This window comes from Schistocerca americana, chromosome 7, assembly GCF_021461395.2.
Source record: "Schistocerca americana isolate TAMUIC-IGC-003095 chromosome 7, iqSchAmer2.1, whole genome shotgun sequence".
Lineage (NCBI taxonomy): Eukaryota > Metazoa > Arthropoda > Insecta > Orthoptera > Acrididae > Schistocerca > Schistocerca americana.
The window spans coordinates 231,109,332-231,131,476 of record NC_060125.1 but is presented as its reverse complement, the minus strand read 5'-3'; positions in this window follow the sequence as shown (position 1 = coordinate 231,131,476).

Here is a 22,145-nt window from a genome sequence, read left to right as displayed (position 1 = left end):
TGTAGCTACTGTACACGATTGCCGACAGCGGTGGTCAAGCGAATATATGGCCGCAGAAAGACCGGGCTCGGGGCGACCACGTGGCACCATCGACAGGGAAGACCATCGTGTTCGGCGGATGGCCGTGGCGCATCGTACTGCATCTACAGCAGGAATCTGAGCAGTAGTTGCACCACAGTGACACAACGAACTGTTACAAATCGGTTACTTCAAGGACAGCTCCGAAGCAGACGCCCTCTGGCCAGTATTCCATTGACACCAAACCAGCGCCATTTGCGGCTTCAGCGGTTTCAAGAGAGAGATCATTGGAGGACAGTGTAGAAGTACGAGGGTCACTCCAAAAGAAATGCACACTATTTTTTAAAAAATCCATCTTTTATTCTACATGTTTGAAAGTTTTACAGTGTGTAGATACATCCTTTAGAAACAATATTTTCATTTCTCCACATAATTTCCATCCCTCTCAACTGCCTTACGCCATCTTGGAACCAGCGCCTGTATACCCACACGGTAAAATTCTGGACCAACCTGTTGGAGCCACTGTTTGGCAGCGTGCACAAGGGAGTCATCATCATCAAACCTTGTTCCACGAAGAGAATCTTTCAGTTTCCCAAAGAGATGATAGTCACATGGAGCCAGGTCAGGACTGTAACGCGGGTGTTTCAGTGTTGTCCATCCGAGTTTTGTGATCGCTTCCATGGTTTTTTGACTGACATGTAGCCGTGCATTGTCATGCAACAGCAAAACATCCTGCTTTTGCCGATGTGGTCGAACACGACTCAGTAGAACTTGAAGGTTCTTCAGTGTCGTCACATATGCATCAGAATTTATGATGGTTCCACTTGGCATGATATCCACATGCAAGAGTTCTTCAGAATCGAAAAACACCGTAGCCATAACTTATCCAGCAGAAGTGTGGTTTTGAATTTTTTTTTTCTTGGGTGAATTTGCATGAGGTCACTCCATTGAGTGCCTCTTCGTCTCTGGTGAAAAATGATGGAGCCATGTTTCATCACCTGTCACAATACTTCCAAGAAATTCATCTCCACCATTCTCGTACTGGTCCAAAAGTTCGCTGCATACCGTTTTTCTTGTTTCTTTGTGAGCCACTGTCAACATCCTGGGAACCCACCTGGCACAAACCTTTTTTAACGCCAACACTTTCAATATTCTGCAAACACTTCCTTCCCCTATCCTAGCGTAGCGTGACAATTCGTTCACTGTGATGCGTCTGTCAGCAGTCACCAATTCGTTAACTCTCTGCAGATTGTCTGGAGTGTGTGCAGTACGAGGCCTGCCGCTGTGAGGACAATCCTCAATATTGCCGTGCCCGCTTTCATCACGTAACCTCCTTGCCCACAGACTAACTGTACTGCGATCGACAGCAGCATCTCCATACACCTTTTTCGACCTCTTGTGGATGTTTCCCACTGTCTCGTTTTCACAGCACAGAAATTCTATGACAGCACGTTGCTTCTGACGAACGATAAGTGTAGCAGCCATCTTGAAGATATGCTGTGACGGCGCCACTCCCGGGATCAGGTTGAACTAAGTTTGAAAACAAGCGGGAAGGGTGTATCTACACATTGTAAAACTTTCACATATGCAGCATGAAAACTGTATTTTTACAAAAATAGTGTGCATTTCTTTTGGAGTGACCCTCGTATCTTGTGTTTCCTCATGTAACGTGGTTCTGCCTCGTCGCCAGTGATGCCCGTGTCTTTGTTAGAAGGAGGTCAACTGATAGACTGCAACCAAAGTGTGTGCGTGCTAGACACACTTGACCCACACCTGGAATTATGCTCTGGGATGCGATTTCGTATGGCAGCAGGAGCGCTCTCGTTTTTATCCCACGCACCCCGGCGGCAAGTCTGTACATGAGTCTGGTGATTCGACCTGTTGTGCTGCTATTCATGAACAGAATTCTAGGGGTGTTTTCCAACAGGATAACGCTCGCCCACAATGTTGTAACCCAAAATGCTCTTCGACGTATCGATATGTTGCCTTGGTTTGTTCGATGCATGTCTCCAATTGAGCGCATATGGGACATTATCAGAAGGCGGCCCCAGCGTCATCCACAAACAGCATTAACCGTCCTTGTATTGACTGACCAAGTGCAACAAGCGTGGAACTTCATCCCACAAGTTGACATTCGCCACCTGTAAAGCGCAATGTATGCTCTTTTCATACTTTCTTTTAACATTCTGACGGTCTACCGGTTATTAATGCACCAGCAACACATTTGCAATGGGTTATGTCGCGATTATGTTAACGTTTGATCTTGTAATGTTAGTTTAATACATTACCTAGAAAAATATGTTATCGAAATTTCGTTCTTCTACATTTATTACATTTTGGCGGAGTGATTTTTTTTCGTCCGTGTATTTTACGAAAAAGAACATTTTTCTCTCGTGGGAGTTGGGTTGTTTGGGGGAAGAGATCAAACAGCGAGGTCATCGGTCTCATCGGATCAGGGAAGGAATTCGGCCGTGCTCTTTCAAAGGAACCATCCCGGCATTTGCCTGGATCGATTTAGGGAAATCACGGAAAACCTAAATCAGGATGGCCGGACGCGGGATTGAACCGTCGTCCTCCCGACTGCGAGTCCAGTGTGCTAACCACTACGTCACCTCGCTAAGTGCGGAGCTACAAGGTAAGTGCACTAAGACAAGGTATTCCTTTCCTTTTCATTGGTGCAATACCGTTATTTGTTGCATCCCTTTTTCCAAACAGTTTCTGCGCTCGAATTCCACAGTGTTTTCCCCAACTGAAGTTTCGGTAGCTTAACTTCCATCTTCGGATGAGTACTATAAATGAGTTCGCAGCGTACAAGACCGTTGTATCATCCATAATATTCTAATTTAAATAGTCAGGTAATATGAGCTATGTACGTCCACGCTATCTGTGACAGCAATTGTTTACAATGCTATACAGGATTTTTGTTTCCAATGCTGGCACAGATGGCGTCGCTGTACGTAGCACAGTTTACCTGGAAATTTAAAATACGAATGTTATGGATGATGCAACGGTCTTGTACACTTCGAGTGCATTTAGAAAATTGCATGGGATCTACAAATAGTAGTTCAGCTACAGAAACTGGTCATCACTTTATAAAATAAAAAAAATGATATGTTAAACGCGACTGAGACAATATATAGAAAATTTTGAAGCTTTTAATAAGTTTTATAGCAAGTTTTTAAAATTTTTATAATTTTTCATTTGATTATCTGTTTACCGTCGACTTCTCCTATTCTCACAGTGCCAGGTATATTCAAAGACCGTTACATTTACCGTAAACAACAATTCCATTTCCTTTCTCAACTAAATCCGGTATGAGGCATTACTCACACATCGATGTAGCGCATTATCTTTAATTACATAATACCAAGCTCTCGTAAATTAGAGGGACATACCTGTATTTTCTGGCTAAATGTACAGGAAGCACGTGTTACTCTGGACCACATTACCGCCTTGAAGTGACTTTAACTGTCCGCGTACTTCCCTAAACATATCCACTGCGGGCACCTCTCGTCAGCAAAGTGAACAACTCACAGAAAATTGTCAGAATAGAGATATAGATGAGCATATGAACAGCATTATATGTCCCTTTTAACAATAAGGCATTGTTATAATTAATTTCGGTGAATCATCTTTATTCGTCCAGCTTCCCGGATCCTTTTGCTTTTCCTGTGAGGCCAGCGACTGATTTTGTTTAGAGTGTGTTCTCGTAATCGGAGCATTTGCTGAAAAATTTGCAAAAATACTGCAGTGTCATTCCTTCCTCCTCATCAGATTTCCGCAACATAATAATACATGCATATAATAATACATAATCTACACAAATAATTACATATTCAATCTTTAAAAAGGCCTGATAGTTTCTGAAAAAAATTGTATTCTCTTTCCATATAAGCCTGTACGTATGATAGTGCAGCCCTTTTCCTAATTGGCCCTTCTCATTTCATTTTAGAAGCAGTTGGCGGGACAAATTGTAAAGCGACGGAATGGCTTAGAAGCCACAATTCCCGATTGAGACGTTCAAAAATGTTCAAATGTGCGTGAAATCTTATGGGACTTAACTGCTAAAGTCATCAGTCCCTAAGCTTACAAACTACTTAACCTAAATTAGCCTAAGGACAAACACACACACCCATGTCCGAGGGACGACTCGAACCTCCGCCGGGACCTAGCGCACAGCTGATGGAGACGATGATGGAGTTTGTGGTACAGAGTTATGTCATACGTCGTTTTCTAGCCTTGAAGCTCAGACAGGCCACGAAACAAGAAGTCTTGACAAATCTACATTACTAACAAATCCGTAAAGCTGTCGAGGCCGCCTGTTTGTCCTGGAACACGCTAATCTCCAAAACCACTAGACGAATTTTCGTTGGGTTTGAGCATAGTATGGAGTACCGTACTGGCTTCAGCTCATCAAAATCAGATCACGAAAAAAACATAACGTGATTTAAAGTTTCATTAAAGCTTTGTCTTTCTGTCTAAACACGCTAATCTCCAAAATTACGGATTTTTATGGGTTTTAGAACCACCTCCCTATCAGAGGGGTCGGATGAGGGTGAAAAAGGAGTGTAGGCCTCGACGTGCGAATACGGAGATTTTTACATCCAGTATTTGAGAACGAGAACACTTAGAGACTTGCAACAAACTTTACATATAATTTTAAACCTTCAAAAAACGTCTTCTCGCTGACAACCCACACAAAATAATGAAAGAAAAAAAACTTTATCGCTTACTGCATTTTCGCTGTTCACGGCTTCGTGCAGTAAAACATTCGCACCAGGTATGACGTCATGACGTTTAGATTTGTTGCATCTTTGCTACTGACTTTATTCGCAACACATTTAGCAGACAGTATTCACGTACACTGATCAGCTAGGACATTATGACTACCGACTTACTGTTCATATAAACCCGTCCAGGCCATAGCAGCGTCACCTGGCGAGGGATAACTACTAGTTAAACACATGCGCGGTGCATGTGGTATCAGTGAGTGCGCTGTCCGTGTGTAGAATGAGGAAGGCGCGTGATCTCTGTATTTGACCGAGAGCAGATTCTGATGGTCCGGAGGCTCGGCACGAGCATTTCGAAAACTGCACGACTTTTTGGGTGTTCGAGAAGTGCTGTGGTGAGTTACTTCAACACGAGGTGAAACCACGTCCGGACGACGTGGGTTAGGGCGGCCAACCCTCATTACAGATGTCTGACGCCATACAGTGGGCAGACTGGTAAAACGGGACAGGCGACGAACTGTGGCGAAGCTAACATGACTTTAATCCTGGGCAGAGTACAAGTGTGTCTGAACATGCAGTACACCGAACAATCTAAATGATGGGCATTCGCCGGCCGGAGTGGCCGAGCGGTTCTAGGCGCTACAGTCTGGAACCGCGCGACCACTACGGTCGCAAGTTCGAATCCTGCCTCGGGCATGGATGTGTGTGATGTCCTTAGGTTAGTTAGGTTTAAGTAGTTCTAAGTTATGACCTCAGAAGTTAAGTCCCATAGTGCTCAGAGCCATTTGAACCATTTTGATGGCCATTCACAGCCAATGACGCATGGATGTTCCAATGTTGAGAACACAACACCGGCGGCTACGACTGAAATGGGCACATGATCATCGGCACTGGACGTTGGCGCAGTCGCAGAGCGTTGCATGGTCTCCAGCGACCTACCAAGGCCACATTGCTTCCATGCCACAACGCGTCGCCGCTGTTATCTCTGCCAAAGACAGACACACCGGCTATTACGCCAATGAGAAGGCGCGAATCCATCGTCTTCAAGGGGTACAGCCCCTCGATATCTGTACTGCAGAACGGAGACAAGCTGGCGGCGGCTCCATTATGCTCCGGGGAACATTCACATTGTGGTGTCACCGCCAGACACCACACTTGCTAGGTGGTAGCCTTTAAATCGGCCGCGGTCCGTTAGTATACGTCGGACCCGCGTGTCGCCACTATCAGTGATTGCAGACCGAGCGCCGCCACACGGCAGGTCTAGAGAGACTTCCTAGCACTCGACCCCAGTTGTACAGCCGACTTTGCTAGCGATGGTTCACTGACAAAATACGTTCTCATTTGCCGAGACGATAGTTAGCATAGCCTTCAGCTACGTCATTTGCTACGACCTAGCAAGGCGCCATTATCAGTTGCAATTGATCTTGTTAATCATGTACCGACAGACCGACGTTCACCTTTAACGGATTAAAGTTAAGTATTCTACCAGTTACGTCCGTTTTTCTATATTCTAATTTCCTTGTCCTGTTCCAGACCTCACGCCAGCCTGCGCGAGCTAAAACGCGTGCCTATCGGCTTCCTCTATTCACACGGGTTGGCTCTCCTGCCAGCCCACAACACACATGACCATCCACGGGTCGAGTAGAGCTAGTGCAAGGCATCATTGTGGCCAAGGAGTATTGTACATTGGTTGCAGACCACGTACACCGCTTCATGACGATCATGTTTCCCGACAGTAGTGGCATTTATCAAGAAGATAATCCGCCATGTCACAAGGTCAGAAGTGTGATGTAGAGGTTCGAGAAACACAGTGGCGAGTTGAAGTTGATGTACTGGCCTCCTAGCTCGCCAGATCTGAACCCAATCGAACACATTTGGGATATGAGTGACGTGGAGTCAGAGCTCATCGCCCCCTCCCCGGAATTTACGGTAATTAGGTGACATGTGTGTGCAGATTTGGTGCCATCTCCTTCCAGCGACCTACCAAGGCCTGACCGCTTCCATTCCACGAAGCGTCGCCGCTGTTATCCGTGCCAAAGATGGACATATAGGCTATTAGGAATCAGCATGGGTTTCGAAAAAGCCGATCGTGTGAAACCCATCTCGCGCAATTCGTCCACGAGACTCAGAGGGCCATAGACACGGGTTCCCAGGTAGATGCCGTGTTTCTTGACTTCCGCAAGGCGTTCGATACAGTTCCCCACAGTCGTTTAATGAACAAAGTAAGAGCATATGGACTATCAGACCAATTGTGTGACTGGATTGAAGAGTTCCTAGAGGACAGAACGCAGCATGTCATTCTCAATGGAGCGAAGTCTTCCGAAGCAAGAGTGATTTCAGGTGTGCCGCAGGGGAGTGTCGTAGGACCGTTGCTATTCACAATGTACATAAATGACCTTGTGGATGACATCGGAAGTTCACTGAAGCTTTTTGCGGATGATGCTGTGGTATATCGAGAGGTTTTAACAGTGGAAAATTGTACTGAAATGCAGGAGGATCTGCAGCGAATTGACGCATGGTGCAGGGAATGGCAATTGAATCTCAATGTAGACAAGTGTAATGTGCTGCGAATACATAGAAAGAAACATCCCATATCATTTAGCTACAATATAGCAGGTCAGCAACTGGAAGCAGTTAATTCCATAAAATATATGGGAGAAGGCATTAGGAGTGATTTAAAATGGAATGATCATATAAAGTTGATCGTCGGTAAAGCAGATGCCAGACTAAGATTCACTGGAAGAATCCAAAGCAAATGCAATCCGAAAACAAAGGAAGTAGGTTACAGTACGCTTGTTCGCCCACTGCTTGAATATTGCTCACCGGTGTGGGATCCGTACCAGATAGGGTTGATAGAAGAGATAGAGAAGATCCAACGGAGAGCAGCGCGCTTCGTTACAGGATCATTTAGTAATCGCGAAAGTGCTACAGAGATGATAGATAAACTCCGGTGGAAGACTCTGCAGGAGAGATGCTCAGTAGCTCGGTACTGGCTTTTGTTGAAGTTTCGAGAACATACCTTCACCGAGGAGTCAAGCAGTATATTGCTCCTCCCTACATATATCTCGCGAAGAGACCATGACGATAAAATCAGAGAGATTAGAGCCCACACAGAGGCATACCGACAGTCCTTCTTTCCACGAACAATACGAGACTGGAATAGAAGGGAGAACCGATAGAGGTACTCAAGGTCCCCTCCGCCACACACCGTCAGGTGGCTTGCGGAGTATGGATGTAGATGTAGATGTAGGTAAGTGGTCATTAAGTTCTGGCTGATTAGTGTATGCTGCTGAATGTACCTACAGAATTATACCATTGTGCAACGAATATTTCAGATGATGTGAGGGAAGCAGGAGATGGACAGAGGGAAAGGAGGAGATTGACAGAGAAAGGGATGAAGAGGAAATGAACAGGGGGAGTGGGGAAGAGGAGTTGGGCTTAGAAAGGAAAGAGGAAGGAGATGGACAGAGAGAGGGACAGGAGGAGATCAGCAGAGAGATGGGGGAGTAGCAGATGGGCGGAGAGAGGGGCAGGAGGAGAGGGACAGAGAGTGGGGGGTGTAGAAGGTGGACGTAGAGAAGGGGGAGAACGAGATGGACAGAGAATGCGGCAGAGGAGATGGACAGAGAGAGGGGAAGGAGGAGCTGGACTAGTAGAAACACTTACATACTAGGGCAACGCCGGTTACTCAGCTAGTGAAGAAATAAAAGTACAGGCATTCAAGTCAGCTGCTGTTACGACAGCTTGGCGGTTGGCAGCGATATGTTGGGGAGTCGGGGAAGCCCCTATCCAGTTGCGCGCCGTTATCTGCGCGATACGCTCTCTCTGCATCTAGACGCTGGTGCACGTCGGCAGATCCTCGTTTTCGTTGCAGCAGTGCACCTGTAGTGCTCATTCACTTGTATGCCCGGCCCCATCATCTTCGTGCACAACTGTAGTTCAATTCTTTTATCTTGGCGGTTCGCGCATGCCCGCCCAGACGCGGGAGATTGCTGCGTTGCCAGTTGTACGCGCCAAGCAGCGCCATAGTACGCAAACTTACGTTTAGGGGGGAGCGCGCAGTTTATGAAGTAAAGCCACCACGGCCGCATTAACCCTTTCGCTGCTACAGAGACGTGCTCCCCGCATTCCGCGATGTGCGCGATTTTGTCATTATTACACTGCAGGCCTATGCAGACACATGGTGTTTCGACTGCTTTGACACACTTTCTCATTCAGTTTCACAAAAATTTGATTTTTACACATCTTCTTGACTGATACCTTCCCCCCATAAATGACTTAATTTTGTTTCGATGTTCAACGCAGTTATTGTGCAGCATTAGATGTAGTAAACCATTGCACGAATGTTTGAAGAGTTTGCAGAGGTAAAAGTCCATAGCGTATACTTTCCGTATGGTCGATTTTAGGTGCCACTAGAAATTTCAAAAAATTACATTCAAACGAATAACATTCATGAAGTAAGACACTTCGATATTGCTTTTAAATAACGAAAATATTAAGCACCGATCAAGGATTGAACTCAGGATCTTTCACTTGGCATCCATACACTTTAATCATTACACTAACACAGCTTGTCGTTCAATATAAATATCCCGGAGGACTTTAAAATATCACGCAAAATACCGACAAACACTTGGTATGATTATGAATTACTCACGTTTCGTCGAAGTACAATAGGAAATAAACAATTACCGCTGTTCTTTATTGCGAAAAAGCGGTTAGTGAGAATGATAGAAACACCTTTCCTTGCTATCGCCTGAATTAGGAGGCTTATTGTTCGTTTGGTTTAATTAATTAATAGAATATGAAGCAGTTGGTATAAAGAATGCTTCTTCCAAACTTCCTATAAAAGAAAGTCTGCTATCAAGACACTGCTTTTGTTCAATTACTTTATTTATGACTGAACGTTTCTAAAACTGAAGACACTCGTCCGTGCTCTGCACTGCGGTCGAGCTCTGGCAATGTCATTCTCAGTTCATTGGCTGACTGTTTTGTGACGTCAGATGCGCAGAACGAACCTAAACTCGGCAGCTGTCATAAATGACGCGCAGTTTAGCGGTCATAGCGTCACTAAGAAACGAACAAGGTCGCTTGTTGTTTCCGAACAGTACAGGCCAATTCAAAATGAAGAAACCAATTACGATTCAGCTGTAATTGGTTAATGCATAGCGACACAGCGACAACAGTTACAAAGAATCTAATACAATGTCAAAATATTGCTGGAGCACCCCCTCATTGGGGTATGCATATTTGCACATTTTCAAATCTACATCTTCCAAATTGTCGGTTCGGTCGTTCCGGATGTGGCGGCGCCGTGTTCCGCTCTTCTCCACCTAGATATCCGAAACTGACCTGACATACATGGATTTCTGCTTATGTGACTTTACGAAAACCCTTGTGTATTGCCTCATTTGCCGAAAACAATTCCAGAGCTCAAAGCGCGCGTTTCTTGTGTCGGTGACTCCACGTAGCTTGTGAAAGTATAGAGTGTAACGGATTGGCTTTCCGATGTTGCCTGTGTGACCAAGGGGAGTCGTATAGAATACTATACAACGTGTAAAATATTTTCGCTTTGTTTCTCATTCTCTGTAAATCTTATCGTTTTATCACTATGCATTAAATACGAGTTACAGCCGCTTGTAATCGCTATATTAATTTTGAATTTCCCTATACTTTAATTGTAACTTGTAACGTAGAATATATTGCTTTCATACATATCTCACAATTACTTCAGATGTTAAAAGCGGCCGCGCGGGTTTAGCCGAGAGGTCTGGGGGCTGCAGTCATGGACTGTGCGGCTGATCCCGGCAGAGGTTCGAGTCCTCCCTCGAGCATGGGTGTGTGTGTTTGTCCTTAAGATAATTTAGGTTAAGTAGTGTGTAAGCTTAGGGACTGATGACCTTAGCAGTTAATTCCCATAAGATTTCACACACATTTGAACATTTGTTAAAAGCGAAGTTATCACGATTCCTTACTAAAAATAAGAACGAGTCTGCGATACCAGTAATGCGATCCGTATCGGTTCACCATTCTTCATGGTACCGATATCTTGGCACTGATCTAGTGATATCAAAAGAAGTCGTTCGTTACGTATACTATTTACTGGATTACACAGATAATTCATTCGTTATTTACTGAGAACATTATGGTCAGACAATCGGAAACCCGTAGTATTATTTGTAATACCAGGCTTTTCGCAGGTGACTCGTACATTTATGAGAAGTTGGTACTGGAAACTTCCTGGCAGATTAAAACTGTGTGCCCGACCGAGACCCGAACTCGTGACCTTTGCCTTTCGCGGGCAAGTGCTCTACCAACTGAGCTACCGAACCACGACTCACGGCCGGTCCTCACAGCTCTACTTCCGCCAGTACCTCGTCTCCTACCTTCCAAACTTTAAAGAAGCTCTCCTGCGAAACTTGCAGAACTAGGACTCCTGCAAGAAAGGATATTGTGGAGACATGGCTTAGCCACAGCCTGGGGAATGTTTCCAAATGAGATTTCCACTCTGCAGCGGAGTGTGCGCTGATATGAAACTTCCTGGCAGATTAAAACTGTGTGACCGAGCGAGGTGGCGCAGTGGTTAGCACACTGGACTCGCATTCGGGAGGACGACGGTTCAATCCCGTCTCCGGCAATCCTGATTTAGGTTTTCCGTGATTTCCCTAAATCGCTTCAGGCAAATGCCGGGATGGTTTCTTTGAAAGGGCACGGCCGATTTCCTTCCCCATCCTTCCCTCACCCGAGCTTGCGCTCCGTCTCTAATGACCTCGTTGTCGACGGGACGTTAAACACTAATCTCCTCCTCCTAAAACTGTGTGCCCGACCGAGACTCGAACTCGGGACCTTTGCCTTTCGCGGGCAAGTGCTCTAACATCTGAGCTACCGAAGCACGACTCACGCCCGGTACTCACAGCTTTACTTCTGCCAGTATCTCGTCTCCTACCTTCCAAACTTTACAGAAGCTCTTCTGCGAACCTTGCAGAACTAACACTCCTGAAAGTAAAATTTGGAAGGTAGGAGACGAGGTACCGGCAGAAGTAAAGCAGTGAGGACGGGGCGTGAGTTCTGCTTGGGTAGCTCAGATGGTAGAGCACTTGCCCGCAAAATGCAAAGGTCCCGAGTTCAAGTCTCGGTCGGGCACACAGTTTTAATCTGCCAGGAAGTTTCATATCAGCGCACACTCCGCTGCAGAGTGAAAATTTCATTTTGGAAGTTGGTACTTACTTATAAGTACATGCTTGGTCGCCAGTTAGCCTCCTCCAACTTCATCGGTCCATGTAGTCTTCTCCAACTAGTCCCATCTTACACACATCCTCTCTGATCCCGTAAGTCCATCTCAGCCGTGGTCCTCACCTCGGTTTGTTACCTCCGATGTCATCTCCCACCACCTGCCTGCTAATCTGGCCTTCTCGCCGCATTACGTGCTCAACACTTTGGTCTTCTCTGACTAATCACAGCCACAACGTCCATCGATTTGTGCAACACCTGCTGTTCGCTATTTTTCCTCTTTCTCTAATCGTCTCTAATCGTCTCTAATCGTCTCCATCCTTCACTAGTCCAAACTGTTAAACTGTTAATACAATATCAATATCCCGGGGAGCGAGGTGAAACTGTAGGCTATTCTCACGTTACTTAGTTCGTACATTCAAGAGCAGTAGAGAAACTAAGGAGAAAACTGAAAAGGGAATTAAAGTTCAGAGAGAAAATATAATAACTTTAATATTTGCTGATAACATTTTAATTATTTCGAAAACGAAGAAAGACTAGGAAAATTAGGTGAACGGAATACATCGAGTACAGGATTAATATCAACAGAAGTAAAACAAGAGTAATCGAATGTAGTCGAATTAAACTAGTCGATACGGAGGGAATTAGGTCATGCAATAGTACACCAAAAGTAGCGGTGAGATGATAGAAACTAAGAAGCTGTAAAATGCAGAGTGGAAATAATAAGAAAAACATTCGTTTAAGACGAATATGTTGACATCAAAATAAATTAAAGCGTCAGGAAGTATTTTTAGAAAATATTTGTTTAGACAGCCTGGTATGGGAGTGAAACGTGGTCGATCAACGATACAGACTGTGGTGTCACCGCCAGACACCACACTTGCTAGGTGGTAGCCTTTAAATCGGCCGCGGTCCGTTAGTATACGTTGGACCCGCGTTTCGCCACTATCAGTGATTGCAGACCGAGCGCCGCCACACGGCAGGTCTAGAGAGACTTCCTAGCACACGCCCAGTTGTACAACCGAATTTTGCTAGCGATGGTTCACTGACAAAATACGTCCTCATTTGCAGAGACGATAGATTAGCATAGCCTTCACCTAAGTCATTTGCTACGACCTAGCAAGGCGCCATTATCAGTTACCATTGATATTGTGAATCATGTACCGGCAAGACCGACGTTCTTCATTAACGGATTAAAGTTAAGTATTCCCCCAGCTACGTCCGTTTTTCTAAATTCTAATTTCCTTGTCCTGTTCCAGACCTCACGTCAGCCTGCGTGAGCTAAAACGCATGCCTTTCGGCCTCCTTCTAGTAACACGGTATTGGCTCTCCTGCCAACCAAAACACAGACAAGAAAGACAGTATAAGAAGACAGACGTTTTAAATGCGGTACTACAAAGGTAGGCTGAAAATAAGAAGGGTACGTCAGTTAGCTAATCAGGAGGCACTGAATCGGTTTGAGGAGACAAGAGCTTTATCGGCAACTTGATTAAAAGAAGTGACAGACTGAGAGGATACATCTTGAAGCATCAAGGAATAGTTAACCTGATAATAATGACGATAGTGGAGGAAAATGTAGGTGGGAGTGGGACCAGAGTACAAATTGCAAGACAGATTAAGATTTGAGCATAGTGGCAGGTGGCAGGCTCAGTTGAATGTAGCTTGAAGCAGCCGTCTCCAGATTCTCTACACTAAACGAGGACGTTTTCTTAATTTATTGTGACACCAACTACAATTGCCGAGACCTAGATGTGAAGGCTGTGTTGTAAAGAAACTTATTTTTTTGAGATTTAGAAGAAATAGGTGTACTTCTGGGGAGAGGGGAGGATCGTGGAGAGGGACTGTAGCAGTCACATTAACTCCCTCCGTCGTCCCCCTCTCCACCTCACTCTCCCTGGATTTACCTCTGCTTGCACGTGACAGACTAAGGTGGAAAACAGCACCAAACCAGTCTTCGTATTAATCATTCAAACTCGCGGTAGTCAATGGTTATGAAGTTCTGGCTCATCGGTTTATAAAGAATTTTTAACACTTCCCTTACTTTAATACTGAAGCACGCTCACCTTTTCTCACGGTCCAGCCACCACTGCCCATATTCTCGTCGGTACCTCCAGAACGTCACTGGCTCTTGGTTCAAATGGCTCTGAGCACTATGGGACTTAACATCTATGGTCATCAGTCCCCTAGAACTCAGAACTACTTAAACCTAACCTAACCTAAGGACATCACACAACACCCAGCCATCACGAGGCAGAGAAAATCCCTGACCCCGCCGGGAATCGAACCCGGGAACCCGGGCGTGGGAAGCGAGAACGCTACCGCACGACCACGAGATGCGGGCGTCACTGGCTCTCTTCCCGCGCGTATCGTGCTGCAAAAGTGGTTGTTTAGGCTTTTGAAAGGTGGTCACATTAATGTGACTGCACAGTGTAATAATATTGCAATAGCGAGAAAATTTTCGAAACTTAAGTCTAGAAGCCACGTTGCAAAGAAGCTTTATTTCTGAGATTACGGAGAAATAGGTTTCGTTCCTCTGGATTCGTCTCTGCTTCCACGTCACCAACTAACGTGGATACCTGCATCAAACCAATCTTTAGACAGATCGTTCAATACTGCTGTGTGTAGTGGTCATGAAGTTCTTGCTCATCAGTGCACAAAAAAATTTAACCCTTGCGTCATTGTAATCCTTCAGCGCATTCACCATTTTATTTGTATGTTGTCTGTTAAGTGGGGACCTAGAAACGATGGAGAGGCTCTGTGCCCGCTATAGCCGCAGTGGTTCAAATGGTTCTGAGCACTATGGGACTCAACATCTGAGGTCATCAGTCCCCTAGAACTTAGAACTATTTAAACCTAACTAACCTAAGGGCATCACACACATCCATGCCCGAGGCAGGATTCGAACCTACGACCGTAGCAGTACCGCGGTTCCGGACTGAAGCGCCTAGAACCGCTCGACCACAGCGGCCGGCATCTGCAGCGGTCCACAACCCCACGACGACTACCATAGCACACTTCACCCTCCGCCGCCCTACGCCGAACTCAGGGTTAGTATGCAGTTCGGCACCTGGTGGACCCCCCCCCCCCCCCCCCAGGGAACATCTCACACCAGACGAATGTAACCTCTATATTTGCGTGGTAGGGTAATGGTGGTGTACGGGTACGTGGAGAACTTGTTGGCGCAGCAACCGCCGACATATTGTAGCTGAGGCGGAATAAGGGAAACCAACCCGCATTCGCCGAGGCAGATGGAAAACCGCCTAAAAACCATCCACAGACTGGCCGGCTCACCGTACCTCGACACAAGTCCGCCGGGCGGATTGGGGCCGGGGACCAGGCACTCCTTCCTGCTCCGGAAAGCCGTGCCTGAGACCGCTCGGCTACCCGGGCAGGCCACCATTTTATTTACTAGGGTAACAGTACAGTGGGGCTGGCGCAATGGTGGCAAATAACCCCGGGGGAAATCAATGCGTTTATTGTACACAACGCTTAGACCAGAACGTCTCGATCTTGATCAGTTCCTGTGTGCCTTTTCTGGGGACAACTAAACAGGCCGCGGCAGCGTAGTTTTAACCACCAAATGGCAAATCGATTACATTAAATTATCGCAGAACTACTTGGAAAACTTTCTGTCAGTGAGAGGTAAGGAGTAAGTACACGGTCCAATCACACGAATGTGACCATCTGTCAAAAGTCACAATAGCCACCTACTGCAGCACAGACGTGCAGGAAGAGAGTCAGTAAGGTTCTGGAAGGTACAGATAGGGACTTGAATCCACGGCGACTCCAGTGCAGTGGCCAGCTGGACTGGGTTTCTCGGCTGAGGACCCACAGCACATACAGTCCGTTCGAGGTGGTCCCACAGACTCTCGATTTGTTTTAAATTGGGGGAGTTTAGTGGCCAGAGGAATACAATAAATTCATCTTGCATTGTCCAGCTGGTAGGTGCCATTGTGCCAACGAAAAACAAACCGCTTGTAGATGTGGACATGATCCCTAAGGACAGATGCATAGATGTGTTGACATATCGTGTCTTCGAAAATGACGAAATCACCCAGAAAATGCCCCGAAAGCATTATTCAGACCATAACGCTCCCGCCGCAGTCCTGGGCGCATCCAAGTAGTGTTGCAGGGCCGTACACGCCAACGGCCATTTGTCCGATGGAACATAAAACGTGATGCATCCGAAATGAGCACCTCTCGCCACACAGCGCACGTCCAGTTACGGTACTGATGCGCAAATTCTAGCCTTCGTCGCCAATGAACAGTTGTCAATGTGGGTGCCTCAAACAGGCGCCTGCTGGGAAGGCCCATACACAGTAGACACTGTTGCTAGCCCCATGGTTCATCCGGGTGGTGAGTTGCTCAACAGTTGCACATCTATTCGTCTGTACATTTCTCGACAGCCGTCACTCACCCCTGTCATATATGGCCCATGGTTCTCGTGTCCTGACATAGGTGGGAGAGGGAAAAATGGTTCAAATGGCTCTGAGCACTATGGGACTTAACAGCGGAGGTCATCAGTCACTTAGAACTTAGAACTACTAAAACCTAACTAACCTAAGGACATCACACACATCCATGCCCGAGGCAGGATTCGAACCTGCGACCGTAGCGGTCGCACGTTCCACACTGAAGCGCCTAGAACCGCTCGGCCACTCCGGCCGGCTGGGAGAGGGAAAAAGGGGTTGTTGGTCAGTCTGCGCTCCCGAGCGGTACGGAGCAAAAGGCAGAAGGACAATTCGCCGGCCGAAGTGGCCGTGCGGTTAAAGGCGCTGCAGTCTGGAACCGCAAGACCGCTACGGTCGCAGGTTCGAATCCTGCCTCGGGCATGGATGTTTGTGATGTCCTTAGGTTAGTTAGGTTTAACTAGTTCTAAGTTCTAGGGGACTAATGACCTCAGCAGTTGAGTCCCATAGTGCTCAGAGCCATTTGAACCATTTGAAGGACAATTCACAGTGAAGGCATTTGATTGTTTTCTTCTATCTGAGCCAGCAGTGGTACAGGCATTTACTAGAAATGCAGGTGGGAACTCGCTGTGGACACCCTTGGACAAACAGGGTTTTGAAATAGTTGTTTATTCCAGACAGGACTAACTAATACACTGGGGGCTAGTTCTAGGGTTAGAAAAAGCATGAATAACACTGTTACAACAGAAGCCAGTGCAGAAGTCCCAGGAGAGGATGCTAACCACAGTAGCAAACACTATCAGCATCTTAAGGCAACTTAGTTGCAAAACAAAACATACTGAAAGTGGCACTGTTCACTGAGGCACTCCAAGAGTGAGAGAGAGAGCAGACTTACACGGAGCTGGACCGAGGCTGGAGTCGACTGACGCGGATTCGGTGCCCAGATCGTTTGCGACCTCTGCCAAAATGCGGAATCTAGTGGTTTTAGAGCGTCGCATGGGGGGACTGTTTTTCCCAATTAAAGCCACCCAGCCAATCCCGCAGGTCTTTTGCAGGCGCCTGCCAATCACTGTTTTGTCAGGTCCCCTCTACTGCTCCTAAGGCGGTGATGTTAATGCAGTTGCACTAAGTCCGTATTTGGTTCAAATGGCTCTGAGCACTATGGGACTTAACATCTATGGTCATCAGTCCCCTAGAACTTAGAACTACTTAAACCTAACTAACCTAAGGACGTCACACAACACCCAGTCATCACGAGGCAGAGAAAATCCCTGACCCCGCCGGGAATCGAACCCGGGAACCCGGGTGTGGGAAGCGAGTCCGTATTTGGTATCAACATTGTTCAGCTGAAAGCTAAACGTAACTGCTCTGCCAAATAAGGCTTGCAACATTATTGTTATACGTCTTTTAGCCCCGCCCCTCGGGCTCCCCGGAATAGGGACTGCTAGGTCAAGAGTTTTTGGCGTTTTCGCTCTCTTTCTAACCCTTGTGAATCTACTAACGTTGCTGTTCTCAGGGCTGGTATCAAGCTGGCTTCATACGCTAGTACGTGTCTGTTGGTTACAAAGTTCTACAGTGACAACCTACTATAGCGTCTAGACGACATATGAAGTTACATGTTAATTCCTTGATGAGTAACTAACGCCTTGGACAGCGTCTGGAGGAGTCTGCATTTTCGCAAGGCTCTCCCCTTACGGTTTACTTCATGTAACAATATCTCTCCTAGTTTCGTCTGTCCTCAGCATCGTCTCTGCTTCCGCGCCTTGGAACGCCTGCCCTCCTTTCTCACAGCTTCAAGACAACACTACAGTAGCAAGCTATAATCAATATATTACATGGTGCATCACAGTTTCCTCGGCACCAGTTTTGGATAGTGCCATTTTGCCGTGTACTTTCACCACGGCGGCACGTGAGCAGTTTACAAATTTAGCCATTTCGGAAATGCTTCCACCATCGTCCTCAAACCCAATGATCATGCAATTTTGGATCTAAGATTAATCGCTCCGTTTCCGAATTACGACAACGATTACACCGTATTTCCTCGTCCTCCCGGCAGGCTCCACTGTTAGTGCGGCCACATGCCGTCTGTGAATGGATATTGCGCGTTCACGTGGAACATAGGATGTGGTCACATTATTGGGCCTGGACTGCGTATGACAACGTCTAGATTACAAAATTCTTGCTGTTTTTGTAGTCAATTGTTGACAAATTGCTTGTTTGCTTCTGTCTCAAGTTCTTCGGCCGACGCTTTTTCGATGATTTTTCTGAAGTTTCGCCAGCACGAGTGGCTGGCATTGTCAAAGTTTCACCCTGCATTGCTGGTAGTGGGCTGGAGTCGACCTCTCCGCCACAGATTGTATGTTCACTATGTAATCAAAAATATCTGGACACGCCCAATAACATACATTTTTCATATTAGATGCATTTGCTGCGACCTACTGTCAGATACTCCGTTCCAGCGACATCAGTAGTCATTAGACATCGTGAGAGAACAGAATGGTGCGCTCCGCGGAACTCACGGACTTCGAATGTGGTCAGGTGACTGGGTGTCTCTTGTGTCATACGTCTGTACGCGTGATTTCCACACTCCTTAAAGTCCCAGGGTCCACTGTTTCCGATGTGATACAGAAGTGGAAACGTGAAGGGAGACGTACAGCACAAAAGCGTACAGGCCAACCTCGTCTGTTGACTGACAGAGACCGCCGACAGTTGAAGAGGGTTGTAATGTGTAAGAGGCAGACATCTATCCTGGCCATCACACAGGAATTCCAAACTGCACCAGGATCCACTGCAAGTACTAAGACAGTTAGGTGGAAGGTGAGGAAAACTTGGATTTCATGGTCGAGCAGCTGTTCATGAGCCACACATCACGTCGGTAAATGCCGAAGGACGCCTCGCTTGATGTGAGGAGCGTAAACATTGGACGATTCAACAATGGAAAAACTTTGTGTGGAGTGACGAATCACGGTACACAATGTGGCGATCCGACGGCAGGGTGTGGGTTTGGTGAATGCCTGGTGAACGTCATCTGCCAGCGTGTGTAGTGACAACAGTAAAATTCGGAGGCGGTGGTGTTATGGCGTGGTCGTGTTTTTCATGGCGGGGGCTTGCACCTCTCGTTGTTTTGCGTGGCACTATTACAGCACAGGCCTACATTGATATTCTCAGCACCTTCTTGCTTCCCACTGTTGGAGAGCAATTCGGGGATGGCGATTGCATCTTTCAACACGATCAAGCACCTGCTCGTAATTCACGGCCTATAGTGGAGTGGTTACCCGACAGTAACGTGCCTGTAATGGACTGGCCTGCACAGAGTCCTGATCTGAATCCTAAGCAACACCTTTGGGGTATTTTGTAACGTTGACTTCGAGCCAGGTATCACCGACCGATATCAATACCTCTCCTCAGTGCAGCACTCCGTGAAGAATGGGCTGCCATGCCCCAAGAAACCTTCCAGCACCTGACTGAACGTATGCCTGCGAGAGTGGAAGCTGTCAGCAAGGCTAAGGGCGGGCCAACACCACACTGAATTCCAGCATTACCGATGGAAGCTATTTTCAGCCTGGTGTCCTGATACTTTTGATCACATATTGTACCTGGCGCGCTAACATCCAAGGGCTAATACACTGGCATTCTCGGAGTGGTTTTCCCCTTACTTTCTGTAACGGTCGTTCGTTGCAGCTCGGGAATGCAGGGACCGTTCACCTTGAGGCTTTCTCCTTTCTTATTGAAGCTATCGTCATGTTTGTTAATTTGTATAGCTTCTCTGTCGAAACGTCAGAAATAATTACCAAAAACATGTCAGCCCAAGAACCCGAGACAGAAGCCAACAGACAGCTTCTCAACGTTCAGATTGTTTCGATATCTCCAGAATTAAAGATGTCCTCTTTATATTAAACATCATGAACAATAACTATCTTGGAAACAAACCAACCATTAAGCTGTATCAGAAATAATTACCAAAAACATGTCAGCCCAAGAACCCGAGACAGAAGCCAACAGACAGCTTCTCAACGTTCAGATTGTTTCGATATCTCCAGAATTAAAGATGTCCTCTTTATATTAAACATCATGAACAATAACTATCTTGGAAACAAACCAACCATTAAGCTGTATGTGACTAATGCCAGTCAGCGCCGAAGAAGACTGGATGCGAGATAGGAAATTTATGCGCTCGAATTTAGTTTACTCTTTGACATTTAACACTTCTATGAAAAATTGTTCGCTTTGTTATATCTCTGAAATAAGGGATTGTATTCTGCGACGCCTTGCGCGGAACATTTATATGTATGTAATTTTTCAAATTTTTAATACAAACTAAAAAAAAATCTTACGCTCTTTAGCGCACTCATCTTGCTCCGATACCTCGAACCTATCAGATGTAAATCAAACGAGCGCGTGCCTGCTCCATTGTAAACGTATTGTTTTAAGTAATAAATACGCTATCACGATAACGGAAAAATTTAATATTACGACATTTCTTGTTTACAATTAATAATTCTGCCGATACCAATCTTTATAACTTTTTTCCTTTCGGCCACCACGGAGCTTTTTGTCTGAATTGTCTCATGCTTTATCTGACAATTGAATGATCGAGCACGTTGCCACTCCATCGTTAATTATCTCATTATTAGTTAAAGCCGAGCCTGCTTTTTTTGTGACGTTGTCCTTTGATTTTAATTGTGATTTGTCTTATTTCTTTTATCATACACGTCGCCAGATATTTTATGTAAGAAAGACCACCACTGATATCCAGGAGTGTTAAAGAAACACTGTCAAACTGTACGTAAATAAAAGAATAATATTTTCTACAGCGTTTTAGTTTTATTATACGATTTAAAGCTAGTAAGTGTTACAAAGACATTTTACGTGGTGACTATATTCCACAGTATTTCATGCTACATCGTTTAATCAGACCAATTAAACTTAATGTAGGTTCATCAAATTGTTAGTTAACGATATTATTCATGGAGATAGTTCAGACTTACAGCAGCCACATTACATGTTCTCCTTCTCTGAGGAAAGCTCTCATGTACTACTTTTAAAACTGCAGAGATTGGTACTTGTTGTGTAAAAGACAGCGAAACGTTTTGGTGAGCAGACTGGGTAAGACGCTAAATTACTTGATCGAGCTACACCGCCGCTACGCAGTGTGTCTGAGAGTGTGTGTGACCGTATACCGAGAAATGTTATCACTTACTCCTTCCTGTCATAAAGACAGGTTTACGCTTGTCCCAGAAACCAGAATAACGACTGGCTTTACATCAGGATTGTTAACAGCACTGCAGTGTAGGAAGCGAGCGGCCAGGAGGCTACATCATACGCACCCAGCAAAGAATGGAACTTCAGTGGTTAAAACAGCTTCAAATCTTTAGTTATTTTATAAATGAGTTAATATGTTAAATATTTGACGTTACAAAACCTTTATGGTTGAACACGCAAAGCTCAAGTTATGTTGGGTTTATTAGTTTCGGATTATTCACACACTAAAGAAAAAATCGAAACCAAAACTAATAAACCAAAGAACTGATAACTAAAGTGTATGTTCGTGTAAGACCTTTGTGGACTAATTTTAAGAAAAGCTAATTTTTCACGCATCTCAACGTTTATGACGTTATATTTTCTTAGTAATACACTGAAGTGACAAAAGTCATGGGATAGCGATATGCATATATAGAGATCGCGGAAGTATCGCGTAGCAAGGTACACTATGTGATCAAAAGTATCCGGACACCTGGCTGAAAATGACACCAAGTTC